Source organism: Schistocerca gregaria, chromosome 1 (assembly GCF_023897955.1).
Source record: "Schistocerca gregaria isolate iqSchGreg1 chromosome 1, iqSchGreg1.2, whole genome shotgun sequence".
In the NCBI taxonomy this organism is placed as follows: domain Eukaryota; kingdom Metazoa; phylum Arthropoda; class Insecta; order Orthoptera; family Acrididae; genus Schistocerca; species Schistocerca gregaria.
Window position 1 is genome coordinate 1,203,905,193 of NC_064920.1, and position 19,654 is coordinate 1,203,924,846.

The 19,654-nt window shown below is 44.0% G+C and overlaps 1 protein-coding gene across 1 annotated transcript in view; it reads right to left on the reverse strand.

The window, feature by feature from the left end:
* The window catches only part of LOC126284778 (EF-hand calcium-binding domain-containing protein 4B-like), a 625,649-nt gene extending 614,292 nt beyond the window's left edge, over positions 1–11,357 (reverse strand). The window contains exon 1 of the mRNA XM_049983942.1: positions 11,220–11,357. The gene's annotated coding sequence lies outside the window, so the exon portion shown is untranslated. The remainder of the gene's footprint in view (positions 1–11,219) is intronic.
* Between the last annotated feature and the right edge of the window lie 8,297 nt (positions 11,358–19,654).

Genomic DNA, 19,654 nt, shown 5'->3' on the forward strand with positions numbered 1-19,654 from the left:
TACTAAACAGAAAGGTGTGCACTTTTCAGAAGGTTTCAGTTTGAATATTTCTGGAGTATAACTGTAAAACTTGGGCGGTAAGCGATAGATTGTCGAATCTACGCTTTAGAGCTTCCTTGCGGAACATTCGTTTCGTTCTGAACAAGACTTCTTGATAGAGGTTTACAGCCTGGCACTGTGACGTATTATTTATTACACGCCATACTGTAAATTGCTATTGCATTTTTTTCCTTCCATGTATGAACCACTAAGGACTACGTTTGTTTCAAATGTTTATTCCTTCTTTTCTTTCATATTTCTGTCGTTATTTCTCGATGTTTCTTTCTTCTGCTCCTGTCAAGGCAGCTTCAGTTTTCTTGGGTTTTCATGGAAAACTCTGGTGTGTTACACTTTCCTGCCGAGTGGCAGTCTTTCTTCCAAATCTTGTGCAGTAATTCGGAGTTCGTCTACGTTCCTTTTAATTTCTCAGCACCTTATTTATTTTTAATTTACCCAGTCTGCTGGGTTCTCATTTGGATGTATCACTATTATGGCGTCTTCTGTATTGTGTTTGCTCTTCAGTTATCCCAAAATGTTCCCCAGTACTTTCCTTTCTGTGACTTCAGTTGGTTACATCATCGCCTTCTTCTTTAGAATTAACATTCTGCTGCATAAAGTGCTTCTCGCTGATTTACTGTAGAGTAGTGTCTAAGTTTACGATTGAGGGGATATTTATTACCATATAGCTCCTTAGTGCGGCAGTACACTGTTTTCATGCACATCATACTCCTCAAGCCACCTAATGGTGTGTGGCGGCATCTTATTAGCGCTACTTTCATGTTTTCTTTCTCAGGAATTTCTTGAGTTTGTTAGTTCTCTCCATTAGTTTTCATTGCCTTCACAGCTGCTATAAACCGGTTTTCTCGTGAGGTTTATAAGCATTTTTTTCAGCTTGTTCTCGCAGCAGTTCTGTCCATCTAGTGACTGTTCCTATCGAGTATTAAAAAAAGCAACGTCTTCTGCAAAAATTACGTTTATAGGCTGTCCGTTTTGTGACCTAATCCAATTACCTCATTCATTTGGCTTTCTGCTAATGACATTCTCCATTCCATTTTGATTTCTTCTAGACCTGCTCCTTATCTACATGGACGATTTAGGTGACAGTCTGATTAGCACTCTTAGGCTGTTTGCACATGGATGCTGTCATTTACCGTCTAATAAAGTCATCAGATGATCAAAACGAATTGTAAAACAATTTAGAGAAGATATCTGTATGGAGCGAAAAGTGGCAATTGACTCTAAATAATGAAATGTTTGAAGTCATCGATAAGAGTACCAAAATGTATCCGCTATATTTCGGTAACACGATGGATCACACAAATTCGACTAAGTATTTAGGGTTACAATTACGAATGACTTAAACTGGAACTATCACATAGACAATGTTGTGGGTAAAGCATACCAAAGACTACGATTTATTGCCAGAACGCCGAAAAATGCAACAGGTCTACTAAAGAGACTGCCTACAATACGCTTGCACGTCCTCTTCTGGAGTATTGCCGTGGGATATGAGATTCGCGTCAGACAGCATTGACGGGAGAAATCGGAAAAGTTCAAAGAAGGGCAGCTCATTTCATGCTCCCGCCAAATAGGGGAGAGAGCGCCACGGATGTAATACGTGAACTGGGGTGGCAATCGTTGCAACAAAGGCGTTTTTCGATGCGGCAGGATCTTCTCATGACACTTCAATCACCAAGTTTCTCCTCAGAAGGTGAAAATATTTTTTTGGTGCCCACCTACATACGGAGAAATAACCATAATAATAAAATAAGAGAAATCAAAGCTCGCACGGAAAAGTTTAAGTGTTCGTTTTTCCCGGTGTTCGAGAGTGGAACAGTAGAGAAATAGCTTGAAGGTGGTTCGATGAACTCTCTCCCAGGCTCTTAATTGCGAATTGTAGAGTAATAATGTAGATGTACGTGTAGAACATAGCTAAGGAGTAGCAGGGAGAGACCATATTCCTGTCTGACTGTCTGACTCCAGATTTACTCTCCAGAAATTTGAATTGGTTTTTAGACTGTGTGTTTGGTAGTGCAGAGAATTTCAATGGCTTCCTATCTACCGAGTCATAGGCTTTTTTTCAGTGAAAAAAAAATGCATACCGAATTTTGACATATTCTTTCCATGTACACTGTTAGTGAGATTTAGTTGAGAATCTGCTCTGAATTTTTGAAGCACATTAACAGTTATCAATCTGAGCGTCATGCTGTTGTTGTTCTATCCCAGCGAATAATGCAATTGTAAGATTTTGTAGGTAACCGGTAAGAGGCGATGCCCCCACAGTTGTTCACATCGGTTTTTTGACCTCATTCGTGCGTGGGTGGATCAAGGCTCTCTTCCGGCCTTCAGGAATCTCTTACTGAGTTTTGTTCTGCTTATCGTAGTCTTCCTTTGATTTCTAGATTTCCTTGTCAACCTGCTGTGAATTATGTTTTTGAGTAACTGTTAAAGGCAACATACATTTTAAAAGACCGTGGAATGCTGGTACGAAGTTCTCTCCCTCTACCTTGAAACTTGGGGTAGAAAAAACACGTTAGAAAAGCAACTTCACACAGCGCCATTTGACGTCACGTGAACGGGCATCAGTAAGTTTCTAAACATTCACGGTGTGAATTCGCTGCTCTGGCTGAAATGTTTAAGTAAGTTATGGAAAAATAACGCAAGCCCAAAGAGATAGCTGTCGCGTTTCTTTCGTATTATGCATGACACAGTGACGTTAGCACATATGCACAGCTAAAAATAAAAAAAATCCTTCTGAAGTTACAACATGTACGAAATGTAACGTGTCAGTTGAGTATGCCAGAAATAAAGGCAGTCTTTATTCTTGCATAGCTGTCCTCGGCTTGCCGACGGTTGGGGTGCAAATCTGAGCGGAGGAATACGCAGTCTGACAGCTTGAAAAACTTGCTCTTTTGGGCTGACGCAGAGGCAGGGGTGACGAGGGAGAAACAGACAAGATGACGTCACCTACTGCTGTCACCACATGGAAAAAACGTGATTCGAAACAGTCTATGCAGCTCCAATTCCACGGCTCCAGGCCTAAGTTTTGTTATGTTCATGTTTTATTGTTGACTAGTAAGTTGTGTCTAAATCTTACATACTTCATGGTATATTTTCATCGTTTTTGTAATTGTACAAAATTTTTGGTTACATACACATTGTTTGACATGAGTGCTCACTGTCTATAGCATTCGACGTTTAAGTTAAATTGTAACACGGTTTTTATAACGAAAGCCTATTTATCATTATTAATTTTTGATTCTAAATCATTTACTTCAGTCTCAAACAGTTTTTTTCAATACAAATAATCAATGAAAAAATCGCAAGACCAAGATGGAATTGTGCAAGACAAAATGGAATTGTGCGAGACAAACGAAAGTGGGTAGGTGTGTTTCTACACGTTACAGGCGACTCCTGTTCAGATATCGCACCAGTCGCATACGAGTGGCAGCACTTGCGCTACTGTGAGGATACAAATCACGCTTGCTTCAAGTACGTCCTGTAACGGCACTGAGTGTTAGTTACCTTTCAGACTGGACGTGCTGACTTGCTGGTAGTCAAGAATTACTTTATGCCGAAAAAGACGCCACTGTCAACACCTCTGAAACCGAACGATGTAGGCCCATATACTGCAGAAAGACTTGGCAGAATACAGTTCCCCACAGTCGTTTAATGAACAAAGTAAGAGCATATGGACTATCAGACCAATTGTGTGATTGGATTGAAGAGTTCCTAGATAATAGAACGCAGCGTGTCATTCTCAATGGAGAGAAGTCTTCCGAAGTGAGAGTGATTTCAGGTGAGCCGCAGGGGAGTGTCATAGGACCGTTGCTATTCACAATACACATAAATGACCTTGTGGATGACATCGGAACTTCACTGAGGCTTTTTGCAGATGATGCTGTGGTGTATCGAGAGGTTGTAACAAAGTGGAAAATTGCACTGAAATGCAGGAGGATCTGCAGCGAATTGACGCATGGTGCAGGGAATTGCAATTCAGTCTCAATGTAGACAAGTGTAATGTGCTGCGAATACATAGAAAGAAAGATCCTTTATCAGTTAGCTGCAATATTGCAGGTCAGCAACTGGAAGCAGTTAATTCCATAAATTATGTGGGAGTAGGCATTAGGAGTGATTTAAAATGGAATGACCATATAAAATTAATCGTCGGTAAAGCAGATACCAGACTGAGATTCATTGGAAGAATCCTAAGGAAATGCAATCCAAAAACAAAGGAAGTAGGTTACAGTACGCTTGTTCGCCCACTGCTTGAATACTGCTCAGCAGTGTGGGATCCGTACCAGATAGGGTTGATAGAAGAGAGAGAGAAGATCCAACGGAGAGCAGCGCGCTTCATTACAGGATCATTTAGTAATTGCGAAAGCGTTACGGAGATGATAGATAAACTCCAGTGGAAGAGTCTGCAGGACAGAACGCTCAGTAGCTCGGTACGAGCTTTTGTTAAAGTTTCGAGCACACACCTTCACCGAAGAGTCAAGCAGTATATTGCTCCTTCCTCCCACGTATATCTCGCGAAGAGACCATGAGGATAAAATCAGAGAGATTAGAGCCACGCAGAAGCATACCGACAATCCTTCTTTCCACGAACAATACGAGACTGGAATAGAAGGGAGAACCGACAGAGGTACTCAGGGTACCCTCCGTCACACACCGTCAGGTGGCTTGCGGTGTATGGATGTAGATGTAGCCACTGTACATTATTGCTGGCAGCGGTGGTCACGAGAATGTACGGTCGCAAGAAGACCAGACTCCGGACGGCCACGTGGCACTACAAAGGGGAAAACCATCGTGTTCGGCGTATGGCTCTGACCTACTGCGCCTGCCGCTGTGGCCAAGCGGTTCTAGGCGCTTCAGTGTGGGACCGCGCGGCCGCTACGCTCGCAGTTTCGAATCCTGCCTCGGGCATGGATGTGTGTGATGTCCTTAGGTTAGTTAGGTTTACGTAGTTCTACACTCCTGGAAATGGAAAAAAGAACACATTGACACCGGTGTGTCAGACCCACCATACTTGCTCCGGACACTGCGAGAGGGCTGTACAAGCAATGATCACACTCACGGCACAGCGGACACACCAGGAACCGCGGTGTTGGCCGTCGAATGGCGCTAGCTGCGCAGCATTTGTGCACCGCCGCCGTCAGTGTCAGCCAGTTTGCCGTGGCATACGGAGCTCCATCGCAGTCTTTAACACTGGCAGCATGCCGCGACAGCTTGGACGTGAACCGTATGTGCAGTTGACGGACTTTGAGCGAGGGCGTATAGTGGGCATGCGGGAGGCCGGGTGGACGTACCGCCGAATTGCTCAACACGTGGGGCGTGAGGTCTCCACAGTACATCGATGTTGTCGCCAGTGGTCGGCGGAAGGTGCACGTGCCCGTCGACCTGGGAACGGACCGCAGCGACGCACGGATGCACGCCAAGACCGTAGGATCCGACGCAGTGCCGTAGGGGACCGCACCGCCACTTTCCAGCAAATTAGGGACACTGTTGCTCCTGGGGTATCGGCGAGGACCATTCGCAACCGTCTCCATGAAGCTGGGCGACGGTCCCGCACACCGTTAGGCCGTCTTCCGCTCACGCCCCAACATCGTGCAGCCCGCCTCCAGTGATGTCGCGACAGGCGTGAATGGAGGGACGAATGGAGACGTGTCGTCTTCAGCGATGAGAGTCGCTTCTGCCTTGGTGCCAATGATGGTCGTATGCGTGTTTGGCGCCGTGCAGGTGAGCGCCACAATCAGGACTGCATACGACCGAGGCACACAGGGCCAACACCCGGCATCATGGTGTGGGGAGCGATCTCCTACACTGGCCGTACACCTCTGGTGATCGTCGAGGGGACACTGAATAGTGAACGGTACATCCAAACCGTCATCGAACCTATCGTTCTACCATTCCTAGACCGGCAAGGGAACTTGCTGCTCAAACAGGACAATGCACGTCCGAATGTATCCCGTGCCATCCAACGTGCTCTAGAAGGTGTAAGTCAACTACCCTGGCCAGCAAGATCTCCGGATCTGTCCCCTATTGAGCATGTTTGGGACTGGATGAAGCGTCGTCTCACGCGGTCTGCACGTCCAGCACGAACGCTGGTCCAACTGCGGCGCCAGGTGGAAATGGCATGGCAAGCCGTTCCACAGGACTACATCCAGCATCTCTACGATCGTCTCCATGGGAGAATAGCAGCCTGAATTGCTGCGAAAGGTGGATATACACTGTACTATTGCCGACATTGTGCATATTCTGTTGCCTGTGTCTATGTGCCTGTGGTTCTGTCAGTGTGATCATGAGATGTATCTGACCCCAGGAATGTGTGAATAAAGTTTCCCCTTCCTGGGACAATGAATTCACGGTTTTCTTATTTCAATTTCCAGGAGTGTAAGTTCTAGGGAACTGGCGACCTCAGAAGTCCCATAGTGCTCAGAGCCACTTTTTTTATGTACTGCATCAGCAGCAGCAATTAGAGCAGCAGTTGGCACCACAGTGACACAACGAACTGCTACAAATCGATTCATTCAAGGACAACTCCCAGCCAGTCGCCCTGTGGCGTGCATTCCACTGATCCCAAACCACCGACATTCGCGACGTTATGGTGTCAAGCGAGAGCTAACTGGAGGGCAGGATCAATTTCTGTTGAAGTTTCTGACGTTCGCTGGTTCTACATCGGTGCCAGTAACGCCATTGTGTTGGTTAGGAGGATTCCAGTTTATAGCCTGCAAACAACCTGTATGAGTGCTGGACATACTGCACTGAAACCTGGAGTTATGGTCTGTGTTGCAATTTCGTATGACAGCGGGGGCACTCTCGTGGTTATGCCACGCACCTTGACTGCAAATCCGAACGTCAGTCTGGTCATTCGACCTGTTCTGCTGCCACTCATGGGCAGAATTCCAGGGGATGTTTTCCAACAGGATAACGCTCACCCACATAGAGCTGTTGTAACTCAACACACTCTACAGAGTGTCGGCATGTTGCCTTTGCCTGGTCGATCACCAGATGTGTTTCAAATCGAACACATATTAGTCATCATCGCACGAAAACTCCAGCGTCATCCACAAACAGCATTAACCCTCCCTGGATCGACAGACTGAGTTAACAGGCATGGAACTCCTACCCATAAACTGACATCCGGCACCTGTATAACACAACGCATGTGGGTTTCCAACCCTGCATTCGATATTCTGGGCGGCGACATCGGCTATTAGTGTACCAGTATTTTACATTTTCAACGGCTATCTCGCACTTTTATTAACCTGTTATCTTGCACTATTAATTACTTAAATTTTTGCCTAGACTAATGTATCCAGAAGTTTCGTTACTCTACATTAATTATTTTTTGGTGCTGCGATTTTTTCCCATCGTTGTATGTCTCTGTTTCTTACACAGTTTTTGTAAATATATAAAAAGAAAAAAATGGTTCAAATGGCTCAGAGCACTATTGGAGTTAACTTCTGTGGTCATCAGTCCCCTGGAACGTAGAACTACTCAAACCTAAGGACATCACACACATCCATGCCCGAGGCAGGATTCGAACTTGCGACCGTAACGGTCGCGCGGTTCCAGACTGTAGCGCCTAGATATGCTCGGCCACCTCGGCCGACTATATAAAAAGAGATTTGGTTACATACATATTGTCTGACCTCACTGTTCGCTGTCCCAAGCATTCTAACCCGGCTTTTGTAATGTATGTTGTTTGTCGTAATCAATATATAGGTCTACGCCATTTACTGCTGTTTATAATTGTTGACTGAATTTTGTTTGCCTTGTGCAACCCGAAACGTAGGTTCTAATACGCTTATTATTCTGACCTATATATAATCGCAATTACCAATGTATTTCATTACTTGTGATAAGAATGGCGCTTTATATTGTACGGTAAACATGGAGTTATGTCAATAGTACGACAAGTAAATACTACATACGAATGTCTTTTATGTAATATTAGTTTTATGCTACAAAGAGCTATGTTAGAAGGCACCACTTTTAAGATAGGCCTAAAACATTTACAGGACGGCCATGTCTTTATAACGTAATGTCATCTAGGCTAATTCTCCTCCTCCTATATGCAAAGTAGTTTGACTGTTTGGAACCACAGACGTAAGCAACAACAAATCATTCTTGTATTAATTGTACTCTCTCACTTCTTCCGCTGACTATAGTGTAGATTTTCATGTATTTTGATCTTTAATATCACGCTCTTCGGTGATCTTCTGTTGCATACGTCTTCGACGACTATCAATAGTGTTTATGCGACCTTTAGTATTTTGGAGTTTAACCTGCTAGTGTAATTTATGACATTAGCCAATTGCGAGTATTTTACATACTACTGCAGAATATCGATGTATTTGGTAAGCTGTTGAGTCAACTACTACTACTACTACTACTACTACTACTACTACCACCAAAAGATGGTTATCACATCTAGTTAAGACTATTCTCTACCAGACTGCCTACCCATAATATGTGATAGTAAAACCAGTTCATTCCCATAGAACAACTAACAAGATGAATGATCAGTAGTCGGTCTAGATTAGATTAGATTAATACTTGTTCCATAGATCATGAATACGACACTTCGTAATGATGTGGAACGTGTCAGGTTAATAAAAGATGTCTGTACAAGAAATTACATTAATGATTAAGGGTTTTTTTTACTTAGTTTATATCTAAAAATTCAGCCAATGAGTAGAAGGAGTTGTCACCTAGAAATTCTTTTAATTTATTTTTAAATGTTAGTTGCCTATCTGTCAGGCTTTTGATGCTGTTTGGTAGGTGCCCAAAGACTTTTGGGGCAGCATAATTTACCCCTTTCTGTGCCAAAGTCAGATTTAACCCTGCATAGTGAAGATCATCCTTTCTCCTGGTGTTATAGGTATGCACACTGCTATTACTTTTGAATTGGGTTGGATTATTATCAACAAATTTCATAAGGGAATATATATACTGTGAGGTTACTGTGAGGATCCCTAGATCCTTAAATAGATATGTGCAGGATGACTGTGGGTGGGCTCCAGCAATTATTCTGATTACACGTTTTTGTGCAATGAATACTTTTCTACTCAACGATGAATTACCCCAGAATATGATGCCATACGAAAGCAGTGAATGAAAGTAGGCATAGTAAGCTAATTTACTGAGATTCTTATCACCAAAATTTGCAATAACCCTAATAGCATACGTAGCTGAACTCAGACGTTTCAGCAGACAAACTTCCAGTTTAACCTCTCATCAATGGACACACCTAAAAATTTTGAAAATTCTACCTTAGCTACAGACTTCTGTTCAAATTCTATATTTATTACTGGAGTTTTGCCATTTACTGTACGGAACTGTATATACTGTGTTTTATCAAAATTTAAAGAGAGTCCGTTTGCTGAGAACCACTTAATAATTTTGTGAAAAACATCATTTACAATTACATCACTTAGTTCTTGGTTTTTGGATGTTATTACTATACTTGTATCATCAGCAAAAAGAACTAACTTTGCATCTTCATCAATGTGGAATGGTAAGTCATTAATGTATATCAAGAACAGTCAAGGACCTAAGACCGAACCCTGTGGGACCCCGTGCTTGATAGCACCCCAGTTTGAGGAATCAGCTGTTGTTTTAACATTACACGAACCACTTATTTCAACTTTCTGCATTCTTCCAGTTAAGTATGAATTAAACCATTTGTGCACTGCCCCCCTCAAACCATAATGATTTAGCTTATCTAAAAGAATTCCATGATTTACACAATCAAAGGCCTTTGAGAGATCACAAAAAATACCAGTGGGTGATGTCCGGTTATTCAGAGCATTTAATATTTGATCAGTGAAAGCATATATAGCATTTTCTGTTGAAAAGCCTTTCTGAAAACCAAACTGACATTTTGTTAGTACTTTATTTTTACAAATATGGGAGCCTACTCTTGAATACATTACTTTCTCAAAAATTTTTCATAGAGCTGTCAGAAGAGAGATTAGGCGGTAGTTGTTGACATCCGACGTATCCCCCTTTTTATGCAATGGTTTTACAATGGCATATTTCAGTCTATCAGGGAAAACACCCTGCTCCAAAGAGCTATTACATACGTGGCTGAGAATCCTACTTATCTGTGGAGAACAAGCTTTAAGTACTTTGCTGGAAATGCCATCAATTCCGTAAGAGCTTTTACTTTTCAGTGAGTTTATTATTTTACTGATTTCAGAGGGAGAGGATGGTGGAATTACAGTTGTTTAAAACTGCGCAGGTATGGCCTCTTCTATTAATAGCCTTGCCTCTTCTAGTGAAGATCTAGATCCTATTTTCTCCACAACATTTAAAAAATGATTATTCAAAATATTTTCAATTTCTGATTGTTTGTTAGTGCACTTGTCATTCAGTTTTATTGCACTAAAGTCTTCCTGTGCTCTTGGTTGCCCTGTTTCCCTTTCAATAATATTCCAAATTGCTTTAATTTTATTATCAGAGTTACTGATCTCAGACATGATACACATGCTTCTGGACTTTTTAATAACTTTTCTTAGTACCGCACAATAGTTTTTATAATATTGAACAATTTCGGGGTCAGTACTCCCTCTTGCTGTTAGATACAGTTCTCTTTTGCGGTTGCAAGATATTCTTATTCCTTTAGTTAGCCAAGGTTTTTTATATGTTTTCTTGGAATTATGTTTAACTATTTTCTTGGGAAAACAATTTTCAAATACCCTTAAAAATGTATTGTGAAATAAGTTATATTTCAAGTTTGCATCGGGTTCCTTATACACTTCATCCCAGTCTAGCTGCTGTAGGCTTTCCCTAAAGTTTGCAATATTTATATTGTTAATTGAACGCACTGCTTTGAAAGTCTGATTTATTATACTGCATGGAGCTATGTCATGTACTGTAACAAGCTGTGCACTATGATCTGAAAGACCATTCTCAACAGGATAAGCATTTATGTCCTTAAACTTATCTTGGTGTCTCACGGTGTAGTTTAAACAAAAGACTTTAGTATTAGCACAATTAATAACACATTATGGTAAAGAAATAGAACTACTGTCAATGAGATCGTATACAAGGCCTCACGTGTGCCTTCAATAAATAAACACAACTTGTCACGAGATATCCGCAGACATCCGTGCAGGACGACTGACACCAAACACGCAGCTCGCATACAACATACACTGCACTGTACGAACCACAAACTGCCGGTGCGAAACTGTCAGCTGCAAAAACACATGGATACTGATTCTCTTGAGGTGCAGAGGCCCCTTTCTCTGCCTGCACCGGGAAAAGACACAAGGCTGTTGTGTCCACGCAGCAGCCACACCACACGCAACCCGTACCGGTGTCCGACTGAGAGTACCACAGGCCCTCGCTCTCGGCTAGTCCAGAACTCGCTCTTCTGTCTCCGTGAAACCGGTCGCTACCCCAACACATTCATGTCCAGCCCGGCGTTACTGACACCTCGGACGCTGCGCCAATCCGGATGTACTGGCCTCCAGCTGATATTGTTGGTCTCGTTCGCTGCAGCTGACTTGACCACCCCGCCGTCTGTGCTTGCGACCGGTTAGGCCACAACGGCACTCTTGACAGTTACGCGTCTGAGGCGTCCGTCCTCTCGCGGCTCCAGAGCGACAATGCGCCAAAATGAATCTCTGGAGGCGAAGAAAACAACGCTGCAGTGTAGGAAAGAGAAACTACGTGGGCGTGGTAGAAAGTAATGCCTCCTGTTCTCAATATCAGGTAGGGTATTTGATTTCAAGCATATTACTCGGCCGACTTTTCCGCTTCGCTGATGCAAGTTACAACACTCTGCCGCTATTTGCTGTTGTGGTCTTCAGTCCTGAGACTGGTTTGATGCGGCTCTCCAAGCTACTCTATCCTGTGCAAGCTTCTTCATCTCCCAGTACTTACTGCAACCTACATCCTTCTCTATCTGTTTAGTATATTCATCTCTTGGTTTCCCTCTACGATTTTTACCCTCCACGCTGCCCTCCAATACTAAATTGGTGATGCCTTGATGCCTCAGAACACGTCCTACCAACCGGTCCCTTCTTCTTGTCAAGTTGTGCCACAAACTGCTCTTGTCCGCAATTTTATTCAATACCTCCTCATTAGTTATGTGATTTACCCAGCTAATGTTCACCATCCATCTGTAGCACTACATTTCGAAACCTTCTATTCTCTTCTTGTCTAAACTATTTATCGTCCATGTTTCACTTCAATACATGGCTACACTCCATACAAATACTTTCAGAAACGACTTCCTGGCACTTAAATGAATACTCCATTTAACAAAATCCTCTTCTTCAGAAATGCTTTCCTCGCCATTGCCAGTCTACATTTTATATCCTCTCTCCTTCGACCATCATCAGTTATTTTGCTCCCCAAATAGCAAAACTCCTTTACTACTGTTAAGTGTCTCATTTCCTAATCTAATTCCCTCAGCATCACCCGACTTAATTCGACTACATTCCATTATCCTCGTTTTGCTTTTGTTCATGATCATCATACATCCTCCTTTCAAGACTCTGCCCATTCCGTTCAACTGTTCTTCCAAGTCCTTTGCTGTCTCTTATAACTGCCATCTGGTTTCTGGACATATTGTAGATAGCCTTTGGTTCACTGTATTTTACCCTTGCCAACTTCGGAATTTGAAAGAAAGTATTGCAGTCAACATTGTCAAAAGCTTTCTCTAAGTTTACAAATTCTAGAAACGTAGGTTTGCCTTTTCTTAATCTATCTTCTAAGATAAGTCGTGGGGTCAGTATTGCCTCATGTGTTCCAACATTTCTACGGAATCCAAACTGATCTTCTCCGAGGTCGGTTTCCACCAGTTTTTCCATCCGTCTGTAAAGAATTCGCGTTAGTATTTTGCATCCGTGACTTCTTAAACTGATTGTTCGATAATTTGCACATCTGTCAGCACCTGCTTTCTTTGGGATTGGAATTATTATATTCTTCTTGAAGTCTGAGGGTATTTCGCCTGTCTCATACATCTTGCTCACCAGATTGTAGAGTTTTGTCAGGACTGGCTCTCGACTCACGTCTTTCAGTACTCGATCAAACTCTTCACTCAGTATCGTATCTCCCATTTCATCTTCATCTACATCCTCTTCCATTTCCATAATATTGTCCTTAAGTACATCGCCCTTGTATAGACCCTCTATATACTCCTTCCACCTTTCTGCTTTCCGTTCTTTGCTTGGAACTGAGTTTCCACCTGAGCTCTTGATATTCATACAAGTGGTTCTCTTTTCTCCAAAAGGCCACTAGAGGGCTCCGAATTCTAGCGGCTAACATGGTGGTGCGTAATGGAACTATGGTGGTGCATGACAAACAGCGTGCTGTAAACGAGTTTCTAACCGCAGGAACCATGCCTCCAGTTGAAATCCGCAGAACAATGAAATCCGTGTACAGCGTATTGACACCAGTAATGTATGGCAATGGGTTGTTCGTCATGGAATGAAATGGCGTGCTGACCACAGTGTGTATGACAGAAGGTGGACGATCACCTACGGCAACCGACGAGACTCGTCGCAATCGAGATGATGAAGTCATCAGAGAAAATCGTCGGATGATCCCGACACAGCTCTCGGGCAAGTGTGCCTTATGAGGAGAACATATACAGGCCATTGTTGTGGAACTGCAGTACAGAAAGTGTGTGCACGTTGGGTGCCTGGAATGCTCACTCTCGACATGAAACATTGCAGATTGGCCGTCTTCCAACAATTTCTTTTACGTGTTGAGCGCGAGGGCGATAGATTCCTGAAGACCTTTGCGGCAGGTGATGAAAGCTCGATTCACCCTTTTGATCCTGAAAACAAGAGAGTGTCAATGGAGTTCTGTAAAAGTTTCAGCTTTTTTATTACAGAGAACAATCGGCCCCCTGATCGAACACGCTGAGCTAGCGTGCCAGCACCCCTCAGCTAAGGACAGTTTCAAAATACTTCTCAGGACACTCTCGGATTATCACCACATGCTGGAATTCGACAGCGTCAGAATCGTGGTCCATCGAGACTGCGGTTCATGGTTCTTCGATACTACTGCTCGCATTCAACAGAATTCCATACTGTTATGCGAATATGAAACCGATGGGTTCAAAAGGAACACACTCAACGCCATGCAGGCTCTAAACGGCACTCTGTCATTGCTGTCCTTGAGGACAGACAGATTGTTTCGCGGCCGGCAGGATCGTACATCCACGTCACGTATCTTGTGCCAGGGAAAGGCTAGTCTGCTACAACATAAGTATCCACACTTTAAGTGCACCACAGCCTGTCAGCTTGGCAACCTTTGTTGAGGTTCCCCTTTACGCGCAAAACAGAGGGAGACCCGCCAACAGTGCTGCGTCCAACATCAATGGGCGCAGGAGAAGCATGGCGTCGTATTTTCAGTCCAGTCCCGGTTCTATGTACAGAACCACCATGAACATCTGTGCCGACAGGCTCCGAGCAGAAGGAACTTTTCCAGATTGTATTTGTCACATGGATGCAACAATACCTGGAGAGAAGGTACAGGGTGCCAATGGGTGCACAACAGGATCATCTCTGGTTCGTATAGCCGGTAATTTGGAACCAGGCGTTAAATTTATGACGCATGAAAGGTCGGTAGATGTGCCATGACTTCGAGGTCTCCGTGACATTATCTATCAACAAGATATCGCAAAACTCATTGTTCTTCATGATGTCTTGACCTACCTCTATACAGAGGGAGTTCGACTATAGACCTGGCCTGCACGTTCCGAATATCACTCACTCACGAGTTGCTGAGAAAGTGGTGCACGTTACAACTCGTCAGCCACTAGCATTGATGACCTTTGGTATAGAGAAGAAACAGCATGGAATGCCGGCACGAATCTGTCATTTTCTTGTACGTTCAGTTCGCCTCGATGCATTTCCGCGTTGATCCAGTTCTGTTCAGTACGCTTCAAAAACGCCAGCAGGCACAAGATGTTTGTAATAACCTTTACGCTAACTTAGTTTATCTACACTAAAGTTTTTTATGGCCAGCTCGGCGAAGAATTACTTCTTGTCCTGATTAACCGTTACACATCGCCCCTTTGAGCTCAACATGACTAAAATAATTAATAAATTTATTCACGTTTTCCTCCAATATCTACATCTACATGGATACTCTGAAAATCACATTTAAGTGCCTGGTAGATGGTTCATCGAACCACCTTCACAATAATGTATAAGCACAATAATGTATACACACAATAAGTAAAATTTTGCTATTTCCTGCCCGCTCTGGTGTTGCTAGATAAAGGGCCAGCAGTGCATATCGTATTTCCTACCTCTATCAGTTCACTGACACCAAATATTTCTGTTAGACGATCCTGCACACCCGTACAAACAGACACTAAATTGTTCCTATTCTGCGTTGAAGACATAACTCACCATGGGCATTGTTCAGTCCAGCTTTTAACTACGAGCACATTCACATCAGTACCTCTTCGTGACAGATACCAGTACATGAGTAACACGCTTATTTTCGCCTATTACTCAGCATCATTAGCCTTCGGGCTGCTCTCGTGTTGCTGTCAGATAGCTGTTCGACTGTTTGTCTACCACCTGCTATCGCCCGACATTCGATAAGATGAGCAATCGCTCAAGAGCTGCTCACTGCCAGCGTACAAGTTGTTTACGAACACCAGCAGCTTTGCATACAACGCTTCGATCAGCGTCAACTTTGTAGATGTCCAACAGCCAGCCGTGACCCCACTGTAAAGAGTGTAATACTCACATCTAAAATATCCTAAATCCAATAATCGCGCATTGTGTTTCAATTACGATTATTTCGAAGGACAGATGTTAATTTTGCAACACTTCTTTTAATTCATCAATCTTCCGACTGGTTCGGTACAACTCGCCGCGATTCCCTCACTTGTACCAGAATTTTCATTTACTAACAGCACTTGAGACCTTCATTATCTGCCACACGTTTCGCAATCTCTTTCTTCCTCGGCAACTTTTTCCCTCTCCAGCTACCTCTAGCGTCACAGAAGCTATTCCCTAACGTCTTGACACACATCCTATTATATTGTCCCTTCTTAGGGACTGTGTTTTCCACTTTTTTTTTGAGTTTCCTGCCTTTTTGTTTTGAGTTTCCTTGAGTAACATTACATCTCAAAAGCTTCGATTCTCTTTTTTCAGACTGATTCTCATAGTACATGATTCACTTTCGTACTATGCTGTTTTGACGCGTATTTTTTTTTTAATTTCTTTCTCAAACTAAGCCCCTTGCGTGATATTAATAGACTTCCTTAGGCGAGGAATGAGCCGTCTTTTCTGGTCTGGCCCTTAGAACTTCGTTGCTTCGTTGCGCGCTATTTATCTTCAAAAAAAAGGATAAGTCCTTCACTTAGTATACTAGGCAATTCGCAGATGTCATGATTAGCTTCTCGCTGACCTCATTTTTTCTGCTGCTTAAAACTTTCAAGTTTTATCTATTTACTTTCTATCCACATTTTGTGCTCAGTAGGCTGTTAACTTCATTCAGAATGTCCTGTGAGTCTTCTTCGGTCTTATAAATGATAGAAATGTCATCAGCACATCCTGTCAACTGTTCTTAAAAGACATCATAGTCGCCGTTGACAGTATAAAATACTTATTGTTACTATTGCAATTTAGGCCTTATGGCCATTTTCAAGTAACACTGCAAAGTTACATTCTGTCAGAATATAAAGCTATCTGACATGAGTACATGTCGTCGTCGTCAAAATACCAACTGACTCAGCTCCACATGTTGTCAGTGCACCTGAAATTGTATGTGTGATAGATTACTAGAAAGATGGTAACATCGGCAGTTCAGCATATATATTTAACAACATATTACGATGTAGTAAGTGTCGTACTCATCAGATCTTGTGGGACTCTCACAGTCAAAAGGCTGCATTTTGACAACATGTCAGATAGCTTTATAGTCTGACAGAATGTAACTTTGCAGTGTTACTTGAAAATGGCCATCAGGCCGAAATTGCAATAGTAACAATAAATATTTTATACAGTCAACGGCGACAATGATGTCGTTTAAGAAATATTATATGGCTGTGAATCCCAACCATGAGAAGCCTGTCGATAGTGTTTGTCTCCGAGTTGTAATACTGCTTCTGGTCGTTCCTTTTACACTCCTGGAAATTGAAATAAGAACACCGTGAATTCATTGTCCCAGGAAGGGGAAACTTTATTGACACATTCCTGGGGTCAGATACACCTCATGATCACACTGACAGAGCCACAGGCACATAGACACAGGCAACAGAGCATGCACAATGTCGGCACTAGTACAGTGTATATCCACCTTTCGCAGCAATGCAGGCTGCTATTCTCCCATGGAGACGATCGTAGAGATGCTGGATGTAGTCCTGTGGAACGGCTTGCCATGCCATTTCCACCTGGCGCCTCAGTTGAACCAGCGTTCGTGCTGGACGTGCAGACCGCGTGAGACGACGCTTCATCCAGTCCCAAACATGCTCAATGGGGGACAGATCCGGAGATCTTGCTGGCCACGGTAGTTGACTTACACCTTCTAGAGCACGTTGGGTGGCACGGGATACATGCGGACGTGCATTGTCCTGTTGAAACAGCAAGTTCCCTTGCCGGTCTAGGAATGGTAGAACGATGGGTTCGATGACGGTTTGGATGTACCGTCCACTATTCAGTGTCCCCTCGACGATCACCAGAGGTGTACGGCCAGTGTAGGAGATTGCTCCCCACACCATGATGCCGGGTGTTGGCCCTGTGTGCCTCGGTCATATGCAGTCCTGATTGTGGCGCTCACCTGCACGGCGCCAAACACGTATACAACCATCATTGGCACCAAGGCAGAAGCGACTTTCATCGCTGAAGACGACACGTCTCCATTCGTCCCTCCATTCACGCCTGTCGCGACACCACTGGAGGCGGGCTGCACGATGTTGGGGCGTGAGCGGAAGACGGCCTAACGGTGTGCGGGACCGTAGCCCAGCTTCATGCAGACGGTTGCGAATGGTCCTCGCCGATACCCCAGGAGCAACAGTGTCCCTAATTTGCTGGGAAGTGGCGGTGCGGTCCCCTACGGCACTGCGTAGGATCCTACGGTCTTGGCGTGCATCCGTGCGTAACTGCGGTCCGGTCCCAGGTTGACGGGCACGTGCACCTTCCGCCGACCACTGGCGACAACATCGATGTACTGTGGAGACCTCACGCCCCACGTGTTGAGCAATTCGGCGGTACGTCCACCCGGCCTCCCGCATGCCCACTATACGCCCTCGCTCAAAGTCCGTCAACTGCACATACGGTTCACGTCCACGCTGTTGTGGCATGCTACCAGTGTTAAAGACTGCGATGGAGCTCCGTATGCCACGGCAAACTGGCTGACACTGACGGCGGCGGTGCACAAATGCTGCGCAGCTAGCCAACACCGCGGTTCCTGGTGTGTCCGCTGTCCCGTGCGTGTGATCATTGCTTGTACAGCCCTCTCGCAGTGTCCGGAGCAAGTATAGTGGGTCTGACACACCGGTGTCAATGTGTTCTTTTTTCCATTTCCAGGAGTGTATTTCCTTCATTTCTTCAATAAGAGGGCTTCACATTGGAGGAGAAAAATTTCATCCTTCCTGTCACTAGTCTGTTTGTCCTCTACTCTTATTGTTCCTTCATTATCATTATTCTTCCTTTTATCATCAAGCTTGTCACCTGAACCGCCCTCACGGTACCTTCAGCTGTTCTGAAGTTTAACTGATCATCATATAACCGATTCTCACTTTTACTTTCCATTTTTTGTATAGTAGTCTGGCCAGCAACTTGGACGAATGAGTTATTAAACTGCACGTGCGGCACTAGCGGCCTCTTACGGACTGTGTGGATGGCTTTCTTCCGAAAGTCCGATGACACATCTCCGGCCCTGTGGCTTCTACACTGTGATTTGATTAATCGTTTGTATGCCGCTTCGCCAATTATTACAAAAAATCTGAAGGAATGTTATATGCCTTGTTTTACTGCAAGGCTTATAAAGTTCTATACAGATCTACTGGAGCTCCTGACCATCCACAAACGGCCTCTATTTCTTATCCGTCATGTTATCCCACAGTTACAGGGGCCATCAATATACTCTTCCGACTTATGCATTCTCCCCTCTGTATTTGATAGTGAGTTTCTGATTTCTAACGAAGGGTTTAGACGTAAAAGCGATCTCACGTACTGGTTCATCATCTCTATTCGAATTGCTCGTGGTCTGGATGCCCATGGCCACCACTTCCAGCATATCTTATAAACAGGTAACTAGATGTTTTTAATGTTACTACTACCTGTTCTTCCTTAGATGTAAATTTAAGAGAGATCATTGTTGTCAGCTGCAACGGGACATAAAGCGGAATCAGCGGCTACGAGCGAAAAGTGTACCGGACCAGGACCTCCGGCATATTAGACAGGAGAGATAACCAGTGCGCGCGCCATCCGGGACACAGCGTTATCACAGCTGCACGGACCATCTCGATACGCCTGACGGCCGATCCACGCTCGCACCGAGCTGCTACCTACCCGCAGTCAGATTCCCACGGCAGGTCGGACGTATCTAAGCATTCGCAGTTTACGTGCAGTGTTTCATAGCTGCGGTATCTGCGTGGTGTCCGAAGCAACAGACACCACGC